The sequence below is a fragment of the Perna viridis genome, chromosome 12, assembly GCF_037379345.1.
Source record: "Perna viridis isolate PV_CMFRI_1.1 ecotype Kerala chromosome 12, ASM3737934v1, whole genome shotgun sequence".
Classification (NCBI taxonomy): Eukaryota; Metazoa; Mollusca; class Bivalvia; order Mytilida; family Mytilidae; genus Perna; species Perna viridis.
The window spans coordinates 8,448,435-8,472,086 of NC_142456.1; the positions used below are offsets into that span (position 1 = coordinate 8,448,435).

At 34.0% G+C, this 23,652-nt stretch overlaps 1 long non-coding RNA gene across 5 annotated transcripts in view; it reads left to right on the forward strand.

Moving 5' to 3' along the window:
* Positions 1–15,817: 15,817 nt before the first annotated feature.
* LOC148601085 (uncharacterized) overlaps positions 15,818–23,652 on the forward strand; it is a 31,356-nt gene continuing 23,521 nt past the window's right edge. The window contains exon 1 of one of the 5 annotated variants that reach the window (XR_015917117.1): positions 15,818–16,294. This is a non-coding gene — a long non-coding RNA (uncharacterized LOC148601085). The remainder of the gene's footprint in view (positions 16,295–23,652) is intronic. The other 4 variants (XR_015917120.1, XR_015917119.1, XR_015917121.1 and 1 more) reach the window with 4 other exon arrangements.

The window sequence follows — 23,652 nt, forward strand, 5'->3', positions numbered from 1 at the left end:
TTCCTCTACACACTATTCAAACAAAGGGGACGCAAGTGTGTACAGCTTCTATGAGATAAGATAAGAAAACTTTATTTTGATTCAGCATGTCAAAAATGCAAACACAAGCTCTAAGGAGCTTTTGACCGAACATAAAACAATAACATAACATAAAACATGGCAAGGACACATACATATAATAAAGCACAAAGTAAACATAGCATGCACTAATTCAAACATAATAATACAGCAGAGAAATAAACATAAAAGTATATAAACATGCAGAAACTAAATCTAATGCAGAAGTACTATTATTCAAGCAGAAGCCAAACATAACGTATAGCTAAAATAAGCAAGATATACAACAGAAAGTTACCTGCATGCTAAACATCGACATTCCGAATCATTCCAGGACTGATTTAGGCTCTTGAAATGAGAAGAAACTGTTTACTGCCCTGAAATGGTTGGTAAGGCTGTTCCAGACTGTTGCCGTAGCAACTTTAAAAGATTTTTACCGTATCTGTTTGACTTTACCTGAGGCACATCCAATAAGTTTACATACCTGCAAGAATATTTAGATTTTTTTTACATTTACCACATTTAAACATACATGGGCAATATTACAAACAATTTTAAAAGGTTCTAAAGCCATAGTGCATAGTTCTGATCCGTCTGATCTGCAGTGAAGGCACCCAAGCTTTGATGAGGAGTTCCTGGTATGAGCTATTATAGTCCTCATATACGAAACGAAGTGCTCTTTTTTGCACTTTTTCTATTATTTTTTTTTTAATTCTTTTCTGTACAAAAGTGCCAAGCCAAAGGGCAAAAATTGAAATTACCTAAAACAAAAGTATGAAATATAGTTAGTTTACTTAAACGATTCAGATTAGAGTCTTGTCTATTTCATATATTTAGATACTGAGATGCCTTCTGCAGATCACACTGACATGATCATCAAAATTTAACTGATAGTCAATCTCTATTCCTAGTATTTTCACCATTTTTTTTCTGTTTTTTTTTTTTCGCAAGTGAGGACTGAATTTTGAATTTTGATGGAGGGATTTTTCTCAAATGTCTTTTTCCCCACTGCAAGAACTTGAAATTTATCAGGATTTGCCTGCATTTTATTAAACCGAAACTAATCAATCAAAATTTGAGGCTCAGATTCAAGAGTAGAGATCAACTTATCAAAATCTGGGTTACAAAAAGACAAGGTATTATCTTTCTGATGTATAGATATTTGTTTTATCACTAAAAGATCCTAAATTTAGTTAATATGTACTTGTTTCTTAAATATCTCATCCTACTAAAAATTAAATTAAAGGCAATACAGACATGGTCCGTCTCTTATAGTAAGAGGTTGGGTGTGGAAGAACGGATTTCCCAAACGCTCACGTTGTAGGAGTACCTTAGACCTATATCGCATACCCTACATGTATATCAAACACCTAGACCTATATCGCATACCTTATAGCACATCCTTGACCTATATATCATACCCTATATATAAAACCCTACATGGAATACTCCTGAAAGTATAAAGTCAAAATATATGACATGATGAACATGACATGTCTAAATTTGTATCACATGCGGTATCAACCCTCAACCTAAATCACCGACGATGGCCTTTTGGGTGGTATATGGAGTCTAGGGTTGATACAGCATGTAATACAATTTTGAAATTTGATATTCAGCACATTTCGTATATATATTTTGAGCTTGTAATAACAGTAATTATTTTTTTTTTGTATTGGTTATGCAAATAATTTTCACTGTGCATTTTCAGTCTAGTAAATTTTGTGGTCAAAATATTTATTTTTGAAATTTTGCGGGTCAGAAAAAAATATTTTAACCACAACGGGGCAATATTTTCATTACGGTTATAACCTTCTGACCACATGATTTAATGTGAAGCTCCCCATCTCCAGTCGTCACTTCAGTGTAGGTAGATGATACTTCTGAAAGTGAAACCTGAAATAATTACAACTTTTGATCAATTGAGGTTTCACGTTAAGCGACAATTTACAATTAGTTCTTGAAATGTTGATCAATAGAACAGACGAAATCAAATTATAGCACGGTTCATACGATGTACGCTGTCTTGTAAGACCGAGGACCCGAGTCGGATTGTTAATGTCCTACAAAATGTTCTTCACAGAATCCACCGCCAACAAGAAATGACGTTACGTTGGCGGCATCCTTATAATGTACTCCCAGGGGCGTAGCTAGGCTTGTTTTAGTTGTACGCAAAATTACGGCGAGGGGTCTTGGGATGGGGGGGGGGGTCGCTCAAGGCCCCCAGTGAGTCCGGCAAGGCAAAGAATTTTAACGATTTTGGAGCCAGTTTTTCAGAGCCTATACTACGTTCATGGTATGCATATGTGATAAATAACCTTTATTTCATCTTTAAAATGTGTGTTTTTATTTTTGTTACTTTTTCCGAAAGTACGCAACTGCGTATTTGCGTATAGGCAGCTACGCCCCTGACTCAGCGCCAAACAATTGCTACTTACTACTTTAATCTACCACTAAGATAGATACATGTACATGTACGTATATGTGAACATTTTAATTTTTAACTTTAAATTTTGAAATTCTGAACTTTGTTTACTGAACTTCAGAATCCATCACATTGAAAAATCAAAACATTTTCGATTAATATTATGACGATATTACCTGTAGTTTCAAATTTTTAGTGAAAAAATATTTTACTGACAACAAATAAGCTATTACCTAATGCTCTTGAAGAGGCAAAATTGTGTCAATAACCTATTCCGCCCATCAGCAAAATATCACCCCGAGGGCTAAATGATAATATTAAATGGCCGGTAAAGATTACTTGGTATGAAAGTATGATGCCTCACGGACAATAAATACACTCTTGACCTTGGCTTCCTAATTATACAAGATTTATATGCACTTCGGATGACCTTTGATTTTTCCTTGACCAGGGGAGTCTTGGTAATTTAATGGTCGGAGTTTTACTACTCATTCAGACCAATTAAATGGGCAGTCATAATTAGCCTATTGACCTTTTCGCACTGGTCAGCCAGTGGTCATTGATATAGATACATGTGTACGTGGTCTTTAAACGTAAGCATACCAGTTTGCATTATTGAATCAAAGGTCACTATTTTAAAATGGTGTGCTACAAAGACTACGTGGTTTAGCCACCTTTTTAATAACTAAGTTTAACATGCAAGTCGGCAAATCCCTCACAAAATCGAGAATACACCTCAAAAGTATTTGAAATGTTTAATAAATATAGTTGGAACTATTAGTAATTATTTATCTTCCATTGTTTACCATGACTTGCAGTTGTAGGGTTTTCATTTTGATTGATATACAGCCGCTAGGTTATGTGAAGCCCGAAATAGAAGGGCATGGACACTAGGCGCCTGTCTGTCTGACTGAACTCGAATTTTAAAGTTCTGTCAAAATTTTTTAGCAACACGCAGTAAAACGTGAACACGATTTGAACAGTTCTTTCTTAACATATACCCTGTAAGTAAAACTTTGGGCTTCCCTCTCATGTTTCCCTAAACATACCGACTAACTTGCTAAAATCTCTCAATTATAAGGACAACACATTCAAGCTAATTTCTACTATGTAGATGGACACTGAACATGTTTCACATAATGTGAAGCATTACTAATACCTGTCACATTTCGAAACGACCCTAACCTATTTACCTCGGAAGATCCTCCTCACTTGCTTAATTGTCATGATATATTCTCATGTGTCCCGAATAGACGTACTATCTATATATAATAATCGCCAGATCGATTCATGTAACCTTGATTTCTTGTTTGTTTAGTGTTATCTTTGTTATGTTACTATATTTGGGACTTCGGGCGTAATAAAACGTCTACAAGTACATGCGTTCCGGGCAAGTAAGTCAAATTGATAAGATTTGTAGTATTACGAACCCCTTTTGGATGATGTTAAATTCTACATCAAATGTTTGCGTTAGACAAACGCTCCATATTCGTTTTGTTTGTTCAGCTTTTTTTAGCATCCACAGACCACCACCTAGGTGATGGATGGTCTGTCCAGAAACGCCCACGTAAAGTCAATGTGTAAAGCTGTACATGTATAAGTAAAATAGAACACGTAGATTTATAACGGTAAAGATTGACTCATTTGACTTTTGTGACCTTCGATTAAATTAAATACCGAAATCGTCACGAATTTTTCTAAGAAGGCTGGATGCGTGGTACTATCTCTGTTGTTCATTTTTTTTTGTAATTTAATTTTGGCAATATACTAACTAAAATCTCGTATTTCGATCAAATCTCAACATATCTGTGTTATATGCTTAAAATGTAATTTCAATGTAATGTGTTGTTAATATTTTGATATATGTGATGTATCATGCCCTCACGGGCCCATTCACATGATCAATAAAAGTCCTTCTTCTTCTTCTTCTTCTTCTTCTATAGATCTAACAATTTTTTTTTACTTAAAGCCAACTAGACCAGGAACACATATTTTAGGATAGTGTCCTGTAAAAAATTACAATAGTTGACTTCGAAACTAAACCGTGACTTGAACAAGACAACCCAACCCCCTTGAACAAAAATTTAATTCATGTCAGTTCAATTAGTATGTATGGGCCATAGCGACAAAAGTCCTGATATCATATTCCAAAAATTCTTTTATGTAATTGGAGATTATTTGAGTTATTTAAACAGCTATACTAGTTTTAAAGATAAATATTTCGGTCAAGGTACTTTTAATGGAATATCGATAAGAATTTGTGTTCAGTTTTTGCCTTTTATTTTATAGAAGTACACGATAAAGAGTGTTGATAGAGGTCGTAAAATGGTCATGAGGTACAACTGACCATTCAGTAAGAGTTCATTGATTTTCCCTTAGTTTGTTTACAAACAAAACCTAGCCAATATACATGTAACAACGTAGTAACCTTTAAACCCGCATGTCTAAACAATCAGATTTTTATTGTTAACAAAACAAATTTGAGGAAAATGTGAACGCAACGTCACGAGGGTCTTGCGGCTATATAATGTAGTGCCCAAACATAGTTCATTTATTAAAGGGCTATATATACGACAAACAAGTGATGGAAAACATTTTCAAATTATTTTTTTGTCAAATAAGCCATTGGAAAAAAACTAAAAAAATTTTTATACACACGACTATAAGTTAAGGACCACTTCGGCTAATCCTTTCATTCAACAATCATTTATGTGTATCATCCCACATTGTTGTCCATGAATTAAAAAAAAACTTAAAAGGAGAAACGTTGCATTCTGGTTTTTATTGAAAACCAGAAATAAAAAAAAATAAAAAATGCGCAATACAATTGACATTTTTTGAAAACCAGTGTAAAAAAATGTTGAGTCGGCAATTTGGGTTTTAGGCGTTACTTGCCTCTGCAGCCGAATTATTTTTTTTCTCTTTTTCTCAAATATCTTTTTATAGGTTTACATACAACCTGATCCTAAAGCTAAATTTTGTGGGGAAAATATTGGTTTTATAAAGACTACATTATCACGGGTTTACATGTACAAGTCTCTGATCCTACCCTATGTCTCGTACTTAGGGGACGTCTTACACAAGAGACTGAAACAAATGTGCCACAAATCCATTTCATTAATCTCATGTGCAGGAAGTATTCTTGCTATTTTAAAGCTTTTAAATATTTATACAAATTTGTGCAGAATGTTGCAAATATTTTGCGGAATTTTAATGTGAAGACAATTCGCTGACCGCCAGTGAAATACATGTATACATGTACAATGCTACAATTTAAGTTTAAAAATAAACGTTTAGCAAATTTTGGGAGAAACATATTTTTCAATCTCGATGATACATGCACAACAAAAATTCCGCGTTTACATATATTACAGTGTAATTTACTGTGTATAATTTATTTAAAAGGAGTTTACTGTGACCTCTGACCTTGTTGAACTGGAATATCCCAAGGTGAATATCAGTTTTGTTAAATCGAATTGTTGGAATAGTAACAGTTGCATTGGAGCTATTGATAGAAGGAGCAATTTCCTGCACATGGAAAAATAGTTTCAGTAGGTGAACATTGGGGTGTGAGAAGCATTCCTGTAATGGTGAAAGCAGTGTTCAAATCCCAACTGTTATAGGTCTCTGGTAGTTTATGTCACATGTATTCATATTTTACAGGAAAATAAGTCATGACACACTCTAGATAATGTGACCATACTGTTGCAAATTTTATATATATTTTTTTTATTTTTAAGTACCAAAACAATTGCTCAATGTTTTGGTTTTTTTTCACATTAGCTAATGCACATTTCGAAAAAAAAAAATACAGTGAGAAAGAGTAATCATAAGGGGACCAAGATTCTAGCTGAAACCAAAAGAATGTAATACAGGGACAAAAAACCAAACACGGAAAACAGACACACATCAAAGAACACAAATAATCAAAAAAATATATGTTCAAAGCAACAAAAGTATATGATCAGCTCGGACTCCACTTAAAACTGGATGCATGGACCAGGTGCATCCGTAGGGTAAGCATCCTCTGCTTTTCTAGAATCGCGCGTTTAAATGCTCATAAAAAGTCAAGTCCGGGGTAAACGAAAGAGGAAACAAAAACTTTGACAATCTGAACAAATCAGCTCTCATTGTGCAGATAAATACACCGTTACGAGCACGGGTGCGTGATGACGACCATAAAACTTCTGTACTGATGACTCCAATCAATCTAATAGTAACTTAACTCTGTTCCAGAAGCTTAGCTGTAAGAAGTCTAGCACGGTAAAAAAAAACAGTGTAGTTACGGCGAGCTCGGGTATATCGTACGAGTTGTGATATGAAAACTCATACACAGTTGCTTACGGGATGTTGCCACAGATACAAGGAAAGTTGACAATACGGAATGAAAAATCAAAAAGTATTTTGGTCAATAGTTTTCCTTTACTATCGATCTGTAAGTGTATGTCAAGAAATAAGCTGACTTCACAGTGTCAATGGTATCCTTTAAATGAATTTGTTTTGGGGTAGATGCGGTGTAAAATATCCCGGAAACTAGGATACGTCATCTGCATAGCAGAAACTGAGATAAAAGGATCTGGCTAAACGGTATCCCTTCATTTGGACCAGATTAGCTATAAAGTCTGCATCATAAGAGTGAAGGAACGGATCAGCGAATATAGGGGCACAATTTATTCCCACTGGAATGCCGACCGTTGATTGGAAAACGTGTCAACCACACTGGAAAAATATGTTGTCGATAAAAAAATCCAACTTTTTGAAAACTTTTTCGAAATATTTGGAAGATGATTCGGAATCGTTTTAAATAAAGTGTGAAGAATCTCTGCCAAGTACTACATATCTGTATCTAGGTGTACTGTCTTTTTTGGAGTAACAACGATTTATAATGGTTTTGAGTCGGGATTGCAGCTAAGTATGGGAAATACAAGTACAAAGAGTTGAAAAATCATAGCTTTTGATGCTAATTCATTCTGAAAATAATCTTGCCCTGAGAGTTTTTTAGGATCCACATTGAGTTAATACTGCTACGGGAGTAACAAATGTCATGGTAAGACTAGAGACACTCTTTGACAGCTATGAGTATATAGACGTTAAAAGTTTTGAAAGCGGTTTGGAGGTACACTATGCAGATCCAGCAATGTAGCGTTGATTGTATGGAATTTTGCGGAGTTTAGGAATCCAGTACACAAACGTCGGATCACAATCATCGTCTTTGTTAGCGAGACCAAAAGATAATAGTATAGATTTAGAAAATACATTTCATTGCTTTTGTCACATGAGCTACACTATTGTAGCTAAACACACACACACACATATGTTAAATGATGAGCAAGCTTTTTTAAAAGAGTCCTCATACAGGGGCGTAGCTGCTTATACGCAAATACGCAGTTGCATACTTTCGGAAAAAGTAACAAAAATAAAAACACACATTTTAAAGATGAAATAAAGGTTTTATGCAATGACTCACTGGGGGCCTTTTATAAAGAGAATTTTGAAAACAGTTAGTTCAAACAGGATACAATGATATGTAGGCGTTGATTAAGGTTCAATACATTGACCATACATACGTAAGTTCCTTCGGATAAGCTTATAGATAAAATAGTTACATGTAAGTATACTTATAAATATTCAACCATGTATGTACAACGCGGATATTGTAATATTCACAATTCCAATAGGAAAATAAGATAGCGTTTTTAGGTTCATGGACTGTCATTGGTTCCGGGTCAGACAACACATTTTTTCCTCATGTGAAGTAACTTGCGAAAGTTTGTAAACACAAACCGGATCTCGAAATGCCCATCAAATAAAAATATGTACTTAACTTATATTTATTTGTAGGTTAATACGTTAATCTCAGTTCACAAACGTGACCGATCAGATGTTTTATACATGTATGTACAGAAATATCAAAAGATTTTTGGTATAAACCTGTTATATATGGTAAAATGAAAAGCATGAATTTCAAAAACCCTCTTTCAAGGGTGAGATAATTGGCAGGAAATGTTCCATAGAAATGTCATGGGAATTTTAGTTTATTTTAATACTACAAGAAAAAGGTTCGATGATCCAAAATTTTCTTTTTGAAATAATGTCAAATACAGGTAGGTGTATACAATTTTTTAAAGAAATTTTATCTCTCAGTTTTTTTAATAGTAGGCAAAAGTGTGAAAATTCTCCACAGAATCTATATATCAACAAGTAAAAACATGGCTTTATTTAGGCTCAATTATCCCGAAATTAGGTTCGCTCACCTATATTTTTTATCTTAAGATTTTAGGCAAAAGTTGGAAAATTCTCCACAGAATCTATATATTGACAAGTAAAACATGGCTTTATTTAGGCTCAATTATCCCGAAATTAGGTTCGTTCACATATATTTTTTATCTTAAGATTTTACAGCGCGTCTTCTTAAAATTAGGAAAATCTATATATTAAAAGAAAAGTTTGATGTATGGTCTACCTTAAATAACTAATTTCAAACCAATTAGCTACGTACATGTATTCCGAAGTGAAAATAATTTGAGTTTCCAAAATGTTTACTGTTCTTCTTTCCCCAAATGAGACCAGGTGTCAGTTTCACAAAAAGTCGTAAGTGTAAAATTGATCGTAAGTAATGACGTCATAAACTAAAATAGCATTGTGACGTCATGATTTACGATCAATTTCACACTTACGACTTTTTGTGAAACGGACGCCAGGTTGTCGTGGGTTGGTGGGTAACGTCCCTTTGAAAAACCTTTTTCATTCTGTAAATATGAAAAAGGACTACACATGCTTGTGATAACGATAACATTACTTTAGATAGCAAACATTTAGATACAAAATCTACTTCTACCAGCCTGTTGGTGAGCAAAGACCAACCAATTGGTTACAAGCATAATGCCTTACGAAAGATGTTGCAATAAATTTTTCTACTATATATACAAATTCTACTGAACTGTATCTTTAGTTAGATAAATTTGCAATTTTTCATGAAAACCGCTGTTTGAAATTCCCTATTTTAATATATTTTTCTTCGCTATTTTATACATCGCTCGAAGATTTCAAATAGTACATTATTTTGTCCATGTTCCTTTAAGATTGACATGGCGAAAGGGTTTCTTTTTCTGGCAGTGTCTGACCGAATGAAATATTTTGACTATTCCCCATGGATATTCAATATGAATAAAATTATCCACACCGAACGATATTTGGTTTGATATTGCCTTCGGTCAGTTCGGTAGTTGGGGTAGGTGGTTACTGAAGGAATAGTTCGGGGTAGGTAGGTACTGAAGGAATAGTTCGGGTAGTTTGGTACTGAAGGAATATTTCAGGGTAGGTAGGTACTGAAGGAGGAATAGTTCGGGGTAGGTAGGTACTGACGGAATAGTTGGGGGTAGGTAGGCACTGGAGGAATAGTTTTGGTAGGTGGGTACTGAAGGATTAGTTCGGGTAGGTAGGTACTGAAGGAATAGTTCGGGGTAGGTAGGTACTGAAAGAATAGTTCGGGTAGGTAGATACTGAAGGAATAGTTGGGGTAGGTAGCTACTAAAGGAATAGTTGGGGTAGGTAGGTACTGAAGGAATAGTTAGGGTAGGTAGGTAGGTATTGAAGGAATAGTTCGGGGTAGGTAAGTACTGAAGGAATAGTTTGGGTAGGTTTGTACTGAAGGAATAGTTCGGGGTAGGTAGGTACTGAAGGAATAGTTCGGGTAGGTAAGTACTGAAAGAATAGTTGGGGTAGGTAGGTACTGAAGGAATAGTTCGGGGTAGGTAGGTACTGAAGGAATAGTTGGGGTAGGTAGGTAGGTACTGAAGGAATAGTTCGGGGTAGGTAGGTACTGAAGGAATAGTTCGGGTAGGTAAGTACTGAAAGAATAGTTGGGGTAGGTAGGTACTGAAGGAATAGTTCGGGGTAGGTAGGTACTGAAGGAATAGTTGGGGTAGGTAGGTAGGTACTGAAGGAATAGTTCGGGATAGGTAGGTACTGATGGAATAGTTCGGGGTAGGTAGGTACTGAAGGAATAGTTGGGTAGTAGGTAGGTACAGAAAGAATAGTTCGGGGTAGGTAAGTATTGAAGGAATGGTTGGGGTATGTAGGTACTGAAGGAATAGCTCGGGGTAGGTAGGTAATGAAGGAATAGTTCGGGGTAGGTAGGTAGGTACTGAAGGAATAGTTGGGGTAGGTGGGTAGGTACTGAAGGAATAGTTGGGCTAGGTAGCTAGATACTGAAGGAATAGTTCGGGGTAGGTAGGTACTGAAGGAATAGTTGGGGTAGGTAGGTATTGAAGGAATAGTTCGGTAGGTGATCGGTTTACAAAGAGGTAAAATACATCGAAATTTATATGAAGGGACTACAAACGAAATCGTGTTTTGACAAGTCACCAGTTAGTTTTGGGTTCAATTTAGAAAGGATTTCACTGTGTACACGTACAAAATGTACATATAGTTAGGGTCCATTAATATGTCCGTTGAATTGCATTTTTGTTATATTTCACTTAAAGGAATATCATGTATAATATCTTAAATAGAAAGTACAATTTAACAAATTTGAAATGAAAGAGAAGGTATTAAAATTAAAATTATGTTCCAATATCATAAATAACCAAAAATTAAAGACTGAGAAAAAGACTATTTTGAAACGAATTGAACATAAATAAGGAACGGGTGGTAAAATGAAAAAAAAAATATTGGTGATAAGCAAAAAAATATATTTTGACCCAAGTCAGCTGGAAAGAACAGTAAATGTGTCCAATAACCCGGATATGGTAATCCCTTTTTCTTTGAAAAAAACCCTCTAGGTTCTTCTCTGTTGATTTATCTACTTTACGTTTTATTTATGTAATTAACGATTTGATGTTATAAAACGGAGATCTAAGACTAGAATAACCTTAAACGCATATAATTATTGTCACGTATATTGGCTCTTTAATGGTAGCAATTTTATACACAAAAGTTTTTAAAAATCGACCATTACTTCATATCGTATCTGGAAAATTTAATGATGAAAAATTCACGAAGTCTAATTAGAGGACCCTTTAAGAAAAAAGATCCTCGTACATGTATGCAACAGACATCACACGTACATGTAGCTTATTCTTTGTAATTTTTATCCCAGTTTATATATTTTACTAAATTGGAAAATTGCATGCTAAAAAATAACGGTCAGCGGTTTCCAGATACCTCTGTTTTCTATTGTTTTGAATTTGAATTAAGATGCTCAAGAAAACAATAAAACGTTCGTTTATTTGCACGCCGATTATCGAATCTATATGTGCAAAATACATTTGTATCTAGAAATCTTCTTGCCACAATACGACACGGATCCAAACCTTCACTAAAATTACTTTTCTCATACATGACATTTATCCTTCAAATCGATCAACCCCATAGTGAACACCCGATTGAGCAATTTAGTAACTACTGCCTATACCATTCCATTGGCGATTTGTAAACATGGGTGTACATGTATGTTAAATTTTATTTCCACTTCGTAATTAGACCAGTTTAATCTAGATAGATCTTGGGTATATTAGTTCTTTTGAGAATTTTACTATCACTTTCAGAGATTTATTTATCTATCTCTGTTGTGATAGTAAAATTTTCTGTCGGGTTTTCACTGGATTACACTTTATAACTATTTTTTTGGTTTAATTACCAACCCACCTTTCCCTGCTCTTAGTTGTGTGAATGTATGATTTTTTTGTTTTTTGTTTTTGTTTTTTTTGTTTTTGTTTTTGCTTTTGTTTTGTTTTGTTTTGTTTTGTTTTGTTTTGTTTTGTTTTTTTTTGTTTTTGGGGGGGGGGGGGTCATTTGCTAGACTTTTTTGCCCCAAGTATTTGTTATATGTATTTTGTATTTATTTAATTATGATATGATTTAATAATCTAACATTATTTTATTACAATTATAATAATTGTTTCGTAATTTATGTACAACTATGAGTTAAACTGCAGTACAAATATACATTGATATCTCTTAGATGATAATAACCTCTGTACGATTCTCTAGTATTTCATCTTTCTCGGACGTTAAAGAACAATACTGTGGTATTCTCTCGGAGCAGGAACCTTTTTGCTCCGCCACAGGAGGCGAAATTGCCCGATCCTAAACACCTCTCCCTATTTCCAGTGGCAATCAAAATTAGTCGACCCCATTATCCTTGTGCCCCATCCCATTTTTCATTTCATCATCATTTCATGTTCATTTTATCATCTATTTCATGTAAGCTGAACTATTGCTGCCCAGGCGTTAAACCACAAGAATCAGTCAATCAACCAGTCATTCTGAAGTATCTCGAATGACCTTCTGTCATGACAGTTTTGGCAAATGTAAATTGTGGTCGAACAACGAACATCGAGGTTAAGTACGATGTTCCGTATCCTATTCCGGTAATGAGTCCGGACTTATGTCATCCCGGAGTAATCAGGTTAAACCATGTGATAGTCGTGGGATTATTGACTTAAATCATTCAAATTATACAATTTTATTGTACACGATCGTTTTGTGTGATGGGTACAAAGGGTTCATCACAAATATATTACCTACTAGTAGATATAGAATTGTTTGTAAACAAATTAAATGTATACAGTTATACCTATGTTACCGAAACTTACCTTTCCCTGGACGTTTTGTTACAAATAGCTGTAGTTATCAACATCGAATCAAATCGACAAAAAACATGACTGACGTGACGAGAAGTGTTTTATTTACACTATACATGTATATTCATATTTTTAAAAAAAATATTTGTTTATGTTACAGAAGAGTAATCGAGGGAACCAAGATTTTAGCGGAAATCAAAAGAATGTAATCCAGGGACAAAGACCAGACATGGAAAACAGACACATACAACAAAGAATAACAAAGAACATAAAATAACCAAAATAAAATATACAAAGTAACAAAAGTAAATGAGCAACTCGGACTCCACTAAAAACTGGGAGCATGAACCAGATGCACCGGTAGGGTAAGCGTCCTCCGTTTTTTTCTATAAACACTCACCGAGTTACTCATAAAAAGTCAAGTCCAGGTTAAACAAAAGAGGAAAGGAAAACTACGACACACTGAACAAATCAGTTTCCATGGTTCAGATGGATACACCGTAATGATCCACGAGTTCACGATGACGACAATTAAACTTCTGTAGTGATGACTTCAATTTTGTAGCAACATAACCCTGTTCCAGAAGCAAAATTGTAAGAAGTCTAACGCGATACAAAAGTGCGTAGTTACGGCAAGCTCTGGCATAACGTATGATTTGTGATATGAAAACTCCATACGCAGGTGCTGAAGGGATGTTGCCACAGATAAAAAGGAAAGTTAACAATACGGAATGAAAAGTTACCGCGTTTATCGTCTAGTTTGGTCATTAGTTTTCCTTTACTATCAATCTCAAAGTGTATGTCAATTTATGAGGCCGAGTTGCACGATGGAGAAAATACTGATTTTACCATACACATATTTTTAAAATGTACTTAATATTGATCGAAATACATGTGTCCTCGGATGAAAAGGTAATGTCAATATAAGTCTCTAAAATTCGAACCGCCTCGATGGTCTAAGGATAGCGTGCTCGCCTCGAATGCGGGAGGTCGTGCGTTCGATCTCCGGTCGAGTCACATCTAACAGTTTAACAATGGGCGTTTAAGGGGTTAAAATGACGAAAGGTTGGAAAAGTTAGAATGATATGACCAAGTGGGGTGGCATGCCTACCTGCGGGCTGTCACCTCAATTTTCTAACATTCTAATGAACATTTCAACACATATCCTAAGGTAATTTATTTCATACAAAGAAAATGTGAGCAAATTACATGTATATAACATGGAATTCATGGCGTTATTAAAAAAAGAGGTATTGTGAACAAAACTTGGCTGTACAATAAAGAGTTTGTTTTATAAATATTACGGTGGTGTAAACTATTACTCGTGCAATACTAGTACATGCATGTTATACACATTGAAAATATTCCCCCGATATTTGTACAATAACCATGTAACTTAAAACATATAAATTGGGGGTCAGAAAGAAGAAAAGCACGCCTTTTTCAGCTTCCCTATCTGCGAAATATCCATGCGCGGGCTCAAGTACGGATACGGATTAAAATGTTTACAAGTTGCTGCATTAGGATATATTTATAGAACTGCAGATGAGATCAGTTCTAACCTCGCAGAAAACTGTCAGAAGAGCCGGCTCTAGGACAGTTTTAAAAGGGCCATCGAACAGTTCTATTTTTAGTCTAATTCTGACGAGGGCTGTCAGAAGAGACGGCTCTTCGAGAACTGTTCTATCGCTAGAACTGTCGGAAGAGTCGGGTCTGCTAGTACTGTAAGACTGTAAGACTCTCTTAAATTTTGTTTTGTTTTGTTTTTTATTGTTAAATTATTCATTTTTTTGTTAAACAACTAGTAATTTAACCAATAATATTAATTCTTAAATAACAACTATTTATACTCAAGAATTGAAATGGAACATTAACAAATACATGTAAGTACTATAAACTCAAACATACATGTACATGTGTAGTAATCCAAAATAAAAAAAAAAATCTATTGACTACCAATATATTTTCTTTCCAAACCACTGAACAGTGGATGAAAATCATTGTAACTTTTGGCTAAGCAATAACGTTATCTTTGATTGAAAACCTTAAATATGGGAACAAAATGTGAATGTTTACCGTTGTTCCTATCAGTTTTTAACATTATACTATTGACACATAAGTGCTGAAAATTGTTTATATCTTCATTTTTTCCTGGTTATACATGTAAAAATAGAAAATTATCAATAAATGTAAAAAAAATAATACGTCTAACAAAGAGAAATATTATAGCAATTCATAGTATCTTTGATGATTGCGAATAGTTTTTCCTTCCTTAACCTTTGATTCGGATAAAAATCTTTAAAATGAATGGATTTAGATACATTTTTGCTCGTGTTGTTTGAAAACCTCAAAAATGAGAATCAATTGTTAATATTCACCGTTTTTCTTCTTTCATATCTGTTTTTAGCTCACCTGGCCTAAAAGAAAAACATGGCAGGTGTTACTGAAAATAGAACATAGGCGTATTATCATATATTTTCTCTATATCTCAAAAAATATAACAGATAGAAGAAATCTGAGACATCTTGCTATAGGCTCTAGAAGAGATCCATCTTCCATATACATTTCAAGATAATTTAGTTATTGCCCTATTTTACTAATTTAACCTTTTTATGACAGTTTTTGCCTTTTTATTTTGAAAATGAAGCAGATTGATGATGAATGTAAATTGATAAAATATTCAGTTTCAATATCTATTTTTGGTGCAAATTTCAGAACAATCTGTTGACCATTCTTGAAATTATGGCACTAGGAAGTGTCATTTTGATCATTTCCCTGTTTGTCAAGGAAGTCTATTTATAGACTGAACTTGACTTAGAGATCTTCGGCAACCATATTACGTAACCAAGGTAGACATTTCAACATATAACTACCAAAATAACACTCCGTGGGTTATTCTCCTTGCAAAGTTTGCATTAAGATATCGCTCCGCCGCCGATCATACTCCATGTCAAATATGTGATGTTTACTTTACGTACGACATGGGCGTGTAACGATATTGAGGCTATTCAATATGTGTAGAACTGCAAGATTTCAATGATTATGTGATATTAACCATTTTGACGAAGAGGGCTGGACTATTTTGTCAAATTGACCCGAACATTCGCAGGGAGGAAAGCTCAATCGAGATTTGCCAATTTATTTCTCTCGATCTGACCCTTTTAATGAAGATGTCGGGAGCTTCTTATGACGGACTTTCGGAGCTGCAATGTCACCTTTTAGCGTGGTAAGTATAGATTACAGTGGCGAATCCAGGGGAGGGTGCATGGGGTTGGCACCCCTCCTTTTATTGGAAAATTTCATGTGTGCTTAATTTGATCCCAGGAATTTAACGTCTGTACATAAAATGCAAACACTGTGTACATATATGTTAATTACTACATGTAAATATATAATATAAAACGGTAAACACACATGTACATACATGTAGCAAACAAAGAAGTATTTAAAATAGAAAATAAACATAATTGTTAAATTATTATGATTTCAAAATAGAGACATAAACAATGTCTCTGTTTCAACGATAAGAATGAAAGGAGATCATGTAGCATATTTATCACGTTCAGTAGGTAATCTTGAATTATCAAAAAGGAGCGGTATCCAGTGAAATAAAGTAATGTCCTTGGAATGTGAGTGGACACATGAGCCATGACATTACACATACACTTGTACATGTACATATGCCTAAAATCCAAACTTCCACACCAACCATAGACCTTTATCGCATAACCTATATCATACCCATAGACCTATATCGCATACCCTATATCACACCCCTAGACCTGTATCACATACCATATATCACAATCCTAGACACATCTGATACTGTATATCACACCCCTAGACCTATATTGCATTCTATATCACACCCATAGACCAATAACGCATGCCCTATATCACACCCCTAAACCCATTTCAAGTACCTATATCACACGCCTATACCTATATCGCATTCTCTAAATCGCACCCATAGACCTATATGGTATACCCTATTTCATACCCCTAAACCAATTTCAAGTACCCTTTATTAACCAACTACCCAAAATATGTTAAGGCATGTCAAAAACTGACCAATTGATATGAATTCAAACCGGGCATCTATACGGGGCCAATATGGATGAAACCAGGACCAATACGGCATCATAACTTCCGGTCGTTTGACACCGCCATTTTGAGTTAGAATTTGATTTCATGAATTTTGATCACCAGGAATAAAAGCTGCAGAAACACAAAGAAATCTTCCAATTTATACAAAAAGGATATTTAAGACTTATAAATGCAAATAAACCTACATTTTCTTGTTAAAACACGAAAACAACTGTTCTACAAATCACCTTATTGAAAAGGTTTAATAAAATTGTCAATAAATATGTAATTTCATATTGGCCCTGTTATAGGTTTCAGTCAATCGTATTGGCCTCGATAGCCGTATTTTACCTCGGCAATATGTTGGGACCAATACGACCGCTTCGACCAATACGACAAAGAAAAAAAATGCCGATAGAAGATTAAAAAAATGGAAAAAAAATCCTGAAAATGTTTAAAAAACAATATATAAGAAAAGAATATTATGACAATTCTGAGTATCATAGATCAGTGCGAGCACTTACAAATAACTTCACTGCGAAAACCTCAAATTGGATGAACAGGTATAAAATGAATGAATTTAGACCTATCTTGGTACGTTTTGCTAGTGTGATTACTCTTACCTTATTTGAAAACCTAACAAAATGGGAATAAAAAGTAAATATTCACTGGTTGGTGTATGTTTATGTATCAGTTTGTTAGAATACTTTTGACACATGAAGCAATACTAAGTTCTAAAAAACTGTGAAACATCCTGAAATTTCCTCGTTAGAAGAATGTATATATGTATTATTACCGATAAAATGTAAAACTACATCTGATAAAGAGAAATAGAGCAATTCTTAGTATTATTGATGACTGGGATTGACTTTTTTGTGAAAACCTCAAAATTTGTATTCCTTTTTTATCGTTATTTCAGAAATGTCGGTCTCGTGCAGAAAACGAATCAATTCAATCACTTGGGATAAAATAAATGTATTGAATTGTTCTTAATTTTTGCCATTACTTTCGCGATCAATTTTAAACTAACTTGTTACAACCCTTATAATAATATTTAATGTCATTTTATCTTATCCCTTCTACAAATCTAGTACGAGAGCAGTTCTTTGTCAGAAGAATTGGCTTCACGAAAACTGATCTGCTACCAGAGCCAGCTCTGATAGAACTGTCTGAAGAGCTTGCTCTAGACCTTTCATAGAACTGTTCTAAAATCTGTAATAGAACTGTTCTTCTGACAGTTCTAGGACAGTTTTGTAAAAGGTTAGAATGGATTTCATCTGTATTTCAAAAGCAAAAAATCTTGATTTTCTATCATAGTTATAACCCAAAATGCAATTTACACTATTTGGCAATTACGAAAAATTGTTCTATCCCTTTGTTGGATCCGCACTTTGGCTGCTAGTTTACATACGTTAAACATGGCAATTCCTAGTGCTCGATGTTCCCGTTCTTTATTTTAAATATCTTAAAGAAAGAATCAATTGTTTAAATTAGTCAATTACATTGCACTCAATCGTATTCATCAAAAAATAGTTCACATGACACACAGTTTATTAGGAATATCGACGTTGCATTGTACAAAGAGTAATCAAGAGAACCGAGGTAATAAAAAAATGTAATCCAGGGACAAAGATCCGACATGGGGAACAAACACACACAACAAAGAACATAAAGTAACTAAAATCATACATACAAAGTAACAAAAGCAAATGAGCAACTCGGACTCCACTAAAAACTGGGATGGACCACGTGCACCAGTAGGGTACGCGTCCTCTGCTTTTCTAGAAACACCCGCCGATTTGCTCATAAAAAATCAACTGAGGAAACATACGAAGAACGAACAACATACACCGCAAAAGAACAAATTAAAATACAAAAATAAGAGAAGTTTAAAAGGCTTCGTGTTAATAAAATTAACGTATTATATTTGGTATACACAATTTTTAAACACATAATAAGCATATATAAGTTCGGGTCATTCAAACCTCCACTGACCCAGTGCTTCGGCACTTTGAATTCAATCGTAGTCGAATAAAATAACTCTAGAGTTTAATGTGTTAATTTAAAATATTTGACTTTTATGGCTGGCTTAAAACTTTTTAAACTGTCTGCCAGTGTAACGTGAATAGATAATATGAAAATATTGGTCGATCATAAGTAATTGTATTGATATCCAATGTTTGATAACAAAGATACTCTCGAGTCCTGCATAACCTTCATCAAATATTGACACCGAGTCCTTGTGCTCCATAAAGATAACGTTAAAATTCTTATCAAGGCCGTGTGTAACTATGTACGTAATTCGTGGCCTACAAACCACAAAAACAAATAAACTTGTAATTTCTCAAATACAACGTAAGGTGCGCATGATAGGAAGTAAACAGAGACATTCCGTGTCAAGTTTCTAGTCACATGACTACATAGTTTGACTAAGTAGGATTGTTGGTGACGCAATTGCAAGGAAGGTGGAAGGCAGTTTTTAGAACGTCCTCTGTAATCAATAATTTCAAGGCTGTCTGATCACAAGTTAAAAAATAGAGCTTGGTTGAATTATTATTGATCATGAAGAACAGTGATTTTTTTGTACAATCCAGTACATGTGTATCGACGCTTTTTAAAGTAGCAGCACAGCCTACATTTGAGCAGAAACAAATATGACAAAAATGGCGACAGATTGCACATTGAAATAATTATGTGCATTTATATATATATATTTTTAATGTCAGCCTTCTCACTCAAGCGATATAGTGGCTCATATGCTTTTATACGCTTGTAACATACTTACAACTTACTTGTTCAAATGAAAATATAAAATTAGGAATGAATTTATTTCCTTTTAAAGTAATCTAGAAAATTTTGATTGACGAAAATTTTTCAACTTTTATCAATAAGTTAACAGACCTTGAACGGATATAGCAATTTTGAAAAGGGGTTCAAGAGAGGTTTCAGAAAAAGGGGGCTTCCTGGTTATTATTTGTTCATTTTTGCTTCAGATTTTATACAAAATTACATGTAATATAATTTCCCAACAAAAAGGGAGGGAGTCTAACCCCGGAACCTATTACACAAGGCAATACGGAGAACCGCAAATGGAAAGTAGGCGAAGGACAAATGGCAAGAGCATTGTGACTTAAGCTTGCAGTCAGAACACGAACTACACGAATCGCACAATGAAAACAATTGTGAACTCTGTTGCTCTAGATGAGGGAGTACTTTCTGATTCTTGCACGGGAGAACCATCGTGCTACCCTTTTATGGTCAAGTCCGAGAAAACGAAGTACTGTGTGTGTAACAGTTCGTAAAAATATATACATATAAAAATTGTCCATGTAACTGTAAAAAAAAACTGCGCCATATCCACTAATCTAAACAGCATTAAGGAATCGATTATTGTTTGTTTTTGCTTCGCATTTTTTCATATTTTATTGTCGGTTCCACTATAATACAAATCACTTAATTATTAATATGTGAGTTATAGATGAAACCATCGATACTAGGATCAGTGTCACCAATCATTGTGCAGTCGTTACATTAATATTGTAGCTAAGTACATTAGTACACATGTCTACATGTGCATTTTCCTTTTTTCCTCTTTCAAAAAAAAACCATAACCTACCTGATACTTCTAGTAGTAAATAAATATATATAATAAATATAAATAAATATATATATAGATATAAATAAATATAAAAAAAATAATTGATGTCAATTGCAAACAAATTGAAACTGCTATATATTTCACAGTTATTGACATCCTTTAATCAACTTAAGATCGAAGGTCGTTTTTTTAGTACGGTCACTGTTTTGTGGCCTTGAAAAGAGATGACAAAAATAGAAATTTGCTGCGTCGGTACCCTTGGTATAATAATTTTGACAAAGCAATTGATGTCAGTTTACCTTCTTGTATTCTTGCTATTTTAAGAATCACTCTATTTTGGCTTTTTGACCACAGGTTAGGAAAATATAATGTTTTACTTCAAAACTAGATGTAGGTGTTCAAGGAACTTAAGTGCGCACATGGCTATCATATCCTTCACCAGACCTTATTGTTGAAATCATATTCTAAGACTTCGGCATTTATGATAATGTACTTGTCTCCGGAATTAGGTACCCAGAATCTACGAGCTTATATAGGATGCATACGAGACTATGCGACAATTTGTAGCACTACAACTATTCACTTTAGTTTGCCAGTTGTGACTCAAGTTTAATGATTTTACAGATAGTTCGACCTAGAGTTCGCTAAATTGAATTCCGACTTGAAAATTTAGAAACTGGAAAAGGCCAACTACTAGTTTGAAGTTCGATTGTGCAGGATTTCGGAGGGTTCTGTGTTCATTGATCTAAGAGTTCCATGTAAACGAACCTGAATATTACGCACTGCTACAATAACACGTGCATTTTGTATGACATTTTAGACAAGTTAAATGTCAATCAAATTCGGAATGGTGAATTTCAATCAAAGACTTCAATTGATATTAACAAAGATAGTTTGAAACTTCCCTTTTATTTTATTTAAACAATCAATGTACAATTTTGATTCAGTACTTTAGTACTTTGATTTATTTACCGTATATAGTTCATGTGTATGGTCTCTATTTATTTTACTTATAAGCGGCAGTCTTTATAAAAAAAAACAGACAGGAGGTGATTTATGCATGTCAAAAACCCAGCAACTTTACTTTTATATCCTATTCAGAATCAGTTACATACAACACAATATGCCTCAATTTTTCATTTGGATGTTGCGCTTTTGAGATAAGATACATAACTGTACATGAGATTAGCATTTTGCAAGAGTTGCCGTTCTTGATTTGCTTTGTTTTAGTTGATTTTAGTGTGAGATGAATGTATGACCTACATATATTTCATCTGAAGACCGAAAAAAAAAAGGTTGGTGATTTTTTTTTCTATAACTACTGAATCACTTGTACCATAGGCACTGCCGCAGTGCTTGAATTTTATATGGACTGGTACTTAGTACAGTAAAACCTTTGTATCCTTCTGGTTCGGGTAAGACAGGTTTCACGGTAATTGTTTATATAACAATACACTTCCTGAATTATGTAATAAATTGGGTTGATCGATAAATTCTTAAATATTTATAGATTATGTCATACATATGACGGATAAAAAAGTTTTCCTTTTTTATCATAATGTTCATATAAATAAAATCACAAGACCTTGAATGTACATAAAATCATAAGACTTTGATTCAAATTTTTTAACGAAACTTTTTAAACTAAGCTTATTCACTTGACCTATTTTCAAAGATTATTTTTTAAAATTAATATTTTGATTATAAATTTTGAAAACTCAATTGATCCTTGCAAGGATTCGCCGTACACAAAATAAATAAAAACATGTTGAAAATAGCAACAAATAATGGAGAAAATCTTTAAGGATTATCAACTGGTTATCGTGAACAACCAAAATTTGATCACTCGTGCCAAGAACGCATTAAAATTTAACTCGTGCACGGAAAAAGTACCGCACACTCGTTAAATCCAGGCGTACTTCGGCACTTGTGATAATATCTTGTTATTCACTCATTCCAATTAATTATCTAATGTAATTGTTTCGTTTTTGAGATAAGAACTATGATAAATTGTTTATGAAATCAGCACTTAGCAGGGTTTGGTCTGATATAGTTGATTTGTGATTTGGAGTTTAATGTAAATACAGATATCTAAACTATAGAAAGGACTATTGTTACTATGAAGTTTTTTTTTTTTACACTAAGGGTCGCCTCTACCATAGGAAGTGTCTATATTTGTATGGACTGGTACTTATTTACATGTATATATTAATATTGTTCATATTTGTCCTCATATTTACATGTACCAACCACACTGACTGTGCATTCAAAATCCCCGATCAAAGATGACCGCTGATCATCTGGACTTGTCCATATTAAACCCATACCTAGCTAAATGTAAACGGACGTTCTATAGCCACGGTACTGTCTGCAATACAGGACAAGAACTTTACATCAATAGACGGAAGTCATCATCCGTGTTAAATTCATAGTTATTTACAACAGAAACAAATATTGACAAGTTCATGTTTCATTCTAGTATTTGTCTTAGTTACAGCGATCAGCGAGATGACGGAAGAATGAATTCAAAGCTTGCTACATGTAATACTGTATTTTTCGGTAATTTGATTTTTTAAATTTTGAGTTTTTCAAAACCTTAAAACTCGTAGAATTTCGAAATATTTTTTTCTTATTTCCCTAATACACTTTCGTTTAATGAACTATAAAACAAAATAACTATCACTAAAGAGTTGTGAGTAAAGTGTATTTCTACTGTGAACAGTTTTTCAGTTTTATTTTTCGCAGACTTTGCAATTTACAAAATTTAGTATCAATTCATAAGTCTTAATTTTGCCCATTTTATTTAAAATGGCAAATACAAACCTATGTCGACATCATTGATGAAGCTATCCCCAAAATAAATAACTCGTCTCATTGAAAAGAAAATTAATGGAAATATG